This window comes from Apium graveolens, chromosome 7, assembly GCF_009905375.1.
Source record: "Apium graveolens cultivar Ventura chromosome 7, ASM990537v1, whole genome shotgun sequence".
NCBI classification, from domain to species: domain Eukaryota; kingdom Viridiplantae; phylum Streptophyta; class Magnoliopsida; order Apiales; family Apiaceae; genus Apium; species Apium graveolens.
The window spans coordinates 233,011,904-233,019,165 of record NC_133653.1 but is presented as its reverse complement, the minus strand read 5'-3'; positions in this window follow the sequence as shown (position 1 = coordinate 233,019,165).

The window sequence follows — 7,262 nt, the reverse complement described above, 5'->3', positions numbered from 1 at the left end:
GGTGTTTGGGACATGTGTTTGGTGAGATGTGTTTGAGGTAGAGGGTATGGAGGTAGAACCATCACCTATGTTAGGTCCGTAATCAACTGTAGAGGGGGGGGGGTGAATACAGTTTATACAAATAATTTGACAAAGCTTCAACATAATCAACTTTTTTATATTAACAGATAAAAACTGATTACAAATGTACTCTCTCAAAAGGATGAACAAATATATTTGAGATGTGCTAGGTTATGCGAATGATATAACAATGTTCGTAATGTTTATAGCATGAACCTAATATGTGCTTTATATAGAGCACATTTACATAATCAATAAGGAATCATATTCTATTACAATAAGGAAACCTATTACATATCTATGTATGATTGCTTCTGAGATAAAGTTCTTCACCGCCTTGAATTTCTGCTTCCCTTTTCCTCCTCGAATATCTACTAAAGTGACAAATACTGATGACATCATCTGTTGATCATCAAGTACTGATATAAGTACTGATGATGTCACTCTCCAGTAAATACTGATATAAGTCCTGATAAGAAATTCTGATAGTTTCTGTCCAGATATCATCAATTATATCTAACAATCTCCCCTAACTTGTGCATTATAAAAATATGTACAAGTTCCAATTGATGATGTCAAAACTATCTAAATGCAGAAATAAAGTAAACATATTCTTTCTTACTTCAGCGAATATCGGACTTTACTCTTCATTCTGAACTCTAACACAGTCTGGAAAATCTTCAAGAAACTTCATCAGCATATTTTCTTCCATTATATCCAAATACCATTGCATCCTCTGTTTATATTCTTTTAGTTCATCTGTTTATTCATCATTCTGATAGATGGCAGCCTTGAGATTATGTAACTTTGAATTTCCAAGAGATAGATTATCCAGCTTCAAGAATCCAATTAACTTTCCATCAGGATTAAAGGTTAAAACTTTAGTCCATAGAATCATATCTATCTTGGCTCCTCCAATAGGCATATCAACAGCATATTCAGTTTGATCAATGTACTTTGGAATGTAGTTAGATTTATAAGGCGTTTCTCTCTGCTTTAACTATATCAGTTTCTTTATGAATGCAGATCATCTGGCAGTTACAAAATTAGTTACCTTGAGAATTGTAGCTATAAGTTCCAATTCCTACCATAGTTTGTCTCTTAACTGTTCTTGTGTCAACCTTAAGTTTCTCCCAGACTCCGGAGAATAAATTATTTTCTCTTCAACACGATCAATAACAATTTGCACTGATATGATCTTCTCTAAGTCTTCAAGCATCACATTGTCTCCAATTTCTGTCAAATTAGCATGCTTTATTAGAATCAAAGCATCTCTTATAAATGGATCAACATTTAACCTTCCCAGACTACTTGTGATTCTAGGTCTTCTAGAGTGAGAACTTCCACTGTAAATCTTCTTTAATGTTTTAGAAGAATCTCTTCTAGGTGCTGGTTTGCTTCCCCATAGTAGCTTCTTCTTCTCTTCAAGATTAAATTCTGGCTTATTAGGGACTATGTCTTCAGAATCAGGATTTGATAAATTAGCTTGAATTGGGTTTGAAAAATCATCAACATGAGTAAAATCAGAGGTTGTGATTGGTTGAATAACAACTTCTTCTTTATTAACTTGAGCAATGTCAGAGGTTAATTTCAACTTTTCAACCCAGTCAGCTCCATGGATCTTCCTTCTTTGGCGAGCTTGACTGACTTCTTCTTCTTCAGCAATTTCATCAGTATCAAAAGATTGAGCAACTATATAGATTGGATCTATCAGTATTTGTGATCTAGTTTCCTTACATACTAATTTCTTCTTTGTAACAGGTTTGGCTTTAGGCTTTAAAAGCTTTGACTTCTCTCCTATCTTCTCTTTCCCTTTATGCTTCCTGTCAGCAGTTAAGATTGCTTGAGATCTGAGAGATATTTCACCCTCTGTCTGACTTACCTCCCTTATGACTGTCCCTTTGGTTGGTCGGTTATAAGGATCATCTTCATAAAGATCTTGAGAGATAACAGCAGTATTAGTATTTGTTGTTTTCTTGGAATTCTTGAAATCTTCCTCCATTTGCCTTAGTTGTTCTAGATCAACTCCATGATTTTCTTTTTCAAAGATTCTTCTACTCACCTCAGAGTCAAATGCTTGAATCTTTCGATCTTTATAGAATAGAGTTGTCTTTCTTCCTTTTACTTTTAGAGTTTGAAGATATTCACTTGATTCTACACCAGCTTCCATCTCCAGAATACTTGGCCTTCATGAGCAGTTGTGACTTGTAAAGTTTGTTGAGTTATTATAGTCACAGTCAGTTCTCTAACTCTTCTTTCACTTTTCTTACTTTCTCCACCTTGTCTAGATTGAGACCTAGTGATAGCTTTTGATGAATTACTAATTTCAACTAGCTCTTCACCTCTTCTCCTTTCACTATCCTTCTGTCCCCCCTTATTACCTCCATCAGGATTTTCATCATCGGTATTTGTCAATGTCAGTTGCTTTCATTTAGATTGAACAATATTCTCCCCCTTTTTGGCATCATCACCAAGCAGTAGAGAAAAAATCAGCTCCATTGAATTCTGTACCTCTGTAAGTTGTTCAGACATTTGAACTTGCTTAGCTTCCAATATAGCTTGATTAGCTTCAATTGTAGTTTGTCTGGCAATATTTGGTGCAATTTACTTCTGAATTTCCTGATGAGTAGTTAGCCTTAAAGCAATCAATATTCTTTGATCTGATTGATTTGAGAAGTAGTTGCTTCTTGACCTGTTGTAAGGATCTGACAACCAGAGTAGATGCTTTCAGATGAGTCAGCATATCAGGATTTTGAATTCTCTGTTCAGTTGTTTGTAGATGTTCACAATATGAGTTCTGGAAATAGGATATGTAGCATCTTTCCATTTAGCATTCTAGATTTCATCAAAATAATCTTGCTTCTTCTTCGCATCTAACTCTTTCAGATTATGTTGCCTCACATGAGTAGGCATATCTTCATGGAAGAAAAGATCATCCTCAGGATCTATAAGAGCATTAGAAATATTAGCTTCTTCACCATCATTAGATTCTCCTTTTGCAACTGGATCTCGAACTATCTGCTAAAGTTCATCACCAGCTTCAACATGTAAGATAGAATCAGAAATTGGTGCAGTATGTGATCCGGCAGCTTCAATACCATCAGCAGTTTACTTCACATCTTCAGGAATTGTAGATAAATGAACTGGAGCTTCTAAATTTACTTCCAGAACCTCAGTTCCTGTAGATTGCCGTGGTGACCCTGAATCAGATGAAACTTTATGAGTGGACCGTTGTGCTACTACATCTTCAGCAATAACATGGATTACTTCAGGTTGTGGAATAGTAGAGTGTATGGATTATTTTTCAGCAAAAATAGGGATTGCTACATGTGGTGGAATAGTAGATTGAATGGACTGCAAGAAAGTATCAGTACTTAGACCTGCAGGGAGATTAACAGCACTTGGTACATCAGAGTTTATCAAAGTATCAACAAATTGTTGTTCAACGGCTGTTTCTTTTGTACTCTATGCACCTGAAAAATATAACAATTATCACTTAATCTCTATATTCTTTTAAAGTAGTCTCACTACTCCTCACACCACACAACTCATGTTTTAATAGTCAAGGTTTCCTCACAAGGATTACTAAATCATATCTCTCACCTACCTCTCCTTTTGCCAGGAAGGATCATGCCTCTCTTTAATTCTATTTTGCTCTAAATCTTTTCATTCAACTCACATAAAAGCTTAGATAATTCGTCCTACAGAAATAAGAGGTGGCTAAAGAAGGGTGGTATGTGGTCATACAACTAGAGGTAGTCCTTAAATAAGGTCTACAAATAATCATACCAATAGGATTTATAACATGAATAATAAATGCTGAAAATACCAAATCGGTATTTAGAATAAATGATGATGAAGTAATAAAGTATTTATACCTTGTGAATTTGAAATCATAATTAAACTCACATTCAAAAATTGTGGTTATGATAGTTGTTGTTCACAAATTATGAGAACCTCCATTTGATTTAGAGAGGATTTGACTAGGTTACTGTCATGTACCATGGTTTCAAACCTTGATCTTCTTACAAAGAACTGACACTTGAATGTGTTATTGAAAGCTTTCATAGGGTCTTTAGTAAAAACTGATAAAACCCCTGTGTCTCTGTTGGTGTAAAAAAGATCTACCTCAGCATGTAGTCTCTTTCCAACTTAATGTTGTTTCTGATTAGTGAGCATAGTTTTAAGAACTATGTCACCTGATTTTTGCAACATTTGAGGATTGGATTCAAGTGTTTCATTTTAAAGAAGAAATTTGAGATATAAGATATATGATTTTGAGATTGAATGTTGATAAATTTCAATGAAATAAAAAGAAAGTCTCAAATAGTATGCCTTGTTCCATAATATCAGACTTTTGAAACATAGATATGTTAAGACATTTTGATAAACAAGAACACTCAAAGATCATAATTCTCATAAGATCAGATTTAAACCTTTTATCAATTTCTTTTGTGATATTAGCTGCTTCATGTAATGTTGTGCTCAAACTATACTGTACTGAACATATGTAACTCAAACAGAGATTAGTGGTACACATGCACAATTGAATTTTTGTTGTAATTAAACATGCAGTACTAATTTAAGCACAAACAAAACAATAAACATTCATTCAACTAAGAAATCAAAGACGGCAAAAGATATTTCATTAATATTAAGAAGACGAGTACAAGATTTGTAGAATTTTAAACATAAAATCCTAGCAAAATCTAAACTACTCAGTCTTCTTTCTTCTTCTGCCTCTTTGCAGCCTGCTCTGCCCTCATCGCCTGACGATGATAAATCCGCGAGATTATCGTTGCAAGAGAAATTATGTTCTCTTGCAGCTCGTGAGCCTGAATCCTACGCCTCTCGGCCTCTTTGGACCGGCGTTCCTCCTCAAGAATGGTCTCCAGTTGAAAGAACTGGAGATCATCTTGCTTTTCAAAGGACAGTTGCTTATAGATCGACGATGGAACATCATGAGGATTAAAGATTTGGTGGTTAATTTTGACTCTAAGTCCCCAAGGGTCATAATAGATACGACCCTCATCCAACTTGAAAGTGAGATAGTAAACTCCACCCTCAGTGCGAATATAAAACCGGTTTTAGTTCATGGAGATGATTTAGAGAAGATGTATGAAAACATAGTGAGAAGTTTTGGAAGTGGAGGGTATGTATTTATAGAAGAGGAGATAGAAACTGAAAAGACTATTTGATTAACCATGTAATAATTAAACATAACATATATACATGATTACGCGTATTTAGGTAAATAAAAAGTAATCTCTCTCTTCAAATTCCTATTCCCAATGTAAGTACTCAAATGTTTGATAGTAACTTACAACAATAGCTAACCCATGAAAGTAATTAAAAGATTTTCCACTAACTCACTGTTAATTAAAAATACTGAATAACCATTTATTTTGAATAAATTCAAAATAATTAATGAAATATAATAGTCAATCAAGGTTTGACCATTATCAGTATTTAATCAAGACTATCATGATTTATCAGTAAACACTACTTTGACCAATATCAGAATTTAACAACTAATGTCAGGATCTATTTGTTAAAACAGGTTTGACCAATATCAGAGCTTATACACATAATCAGAGTTAATCATGCAAATACCTGAATAAAATTAGTTGCATGCTTGCATGGCATCAGAATTTTAACACAATTATCAATAACTAACAAGTATTGATACATAATGATAAGATACCATACTCTAACTATCAATAGTTATTTCTTAATTATCAGAGTTTGAGAAATGTCCTGATATCATTCCCAATTCATTCACCAATATTGTGAAAGTAGTTTCACAGAGAGGCTCGGTGAATATATCTGCTAATTGCTGATCCGTTGGAAGAAAGACCAATTCTACTGTACCTTCTTCCACATATTCCCTTATGAAATGGTAACTGATGCTGATGTGTTTAGTCATTGAATGTTGCACTGGATTTCCTGTCATTGTAATAGCACTTTGATTATCACAATATATAGGAATAGCAGAATAGTCTAACCCATAATCCAGCAACTGATTCTTCATCCATAGAATCTGAGCACAACAGCTTCCTGTAGTAATTTATTCAGCTTCTGTAGTTGATGTGGAAATTGACTTTTGTTTCTTGCTGTACCAAAAAGCCAATCTACCGCCAAGAAATTGGCAGCTTCCAGAAGTGCTTTTCCTATCTATTTTGCATCCTGCAAAATCAGCATCTGAGTATCCAGTTAGCTTAAAATCTGAATCTGTAGTATACCATAATCCCAGATTCATGGTGCCTTTGAGATATTTAAAAATTCTTTTCACATCTAATAGATGAGGTTCCCTTGGATCAGCTTGGAACCTTACACAAAGACAGGTAGCATACATGATATCAGGTCTACTAGCAGTCAAATATAGGAGTGATCCAATCATACCTCTGTAGTTAGTTATATGTACTAAAGAACCAGTATTTAAATCTAACTTGGTTGCAGTGGCTATGAGAGTTGATACAGTTGAGTTGTCTTGCATTCCAAATCTTTTGAGCAAATTCCTGGTGTATTTGGATTGATTTATGAAGATTCCTTCATCAGTCTATTTTACTTGTAACCCCGGAAAATAACTCGATTCTCCCATCATACTCATTTTATATCTAGACTGTATTAGCTTTGCAAATCTCTCGCAAAGTTTATCATTAGAACATCCAAAAATGATATCATCAACATATATCTGTACTAATACAAGTCCTTAGCATGGTATTTATAAAAGAGAGTTATTTCAATTGTACCTCTTGTGAAACCAATTTCTAACAAAAATAGAGCAAGTGTTTCATATCAGGGCCTTGAAGCTTGTTTTAGTCCATAGAGTGAAGGGTTTTTAGCACATAAACGCAATGAAAACGTAAATTTAAATCTTTAAAAAAAAAACCGAAACCCTCCGCAGGATCCATGCGAAAAATAATATTTAATTCGTAGTTCAGTATGTTTACCTTAAGAAGCTTTACGTTAATGAAAAGATGGAGGTCTTTAATAGCGATCCAAGAACGATGAACGAAAAATCCCTAGCAGCTGCTCCTCAAGTGTGAAGCACTCCACCGGTATCCACCAAGAGATCAATGTAGTGGAGGAGGAGGAGGTTGAGAGAATTAGTTGCCTCCTTCTTGTTCTACTTTAGAATTAGGGTTAATTATTTGGGTTGAGGCAAATAGGGTTTATAATAGTATATTTATAGGCAAAAT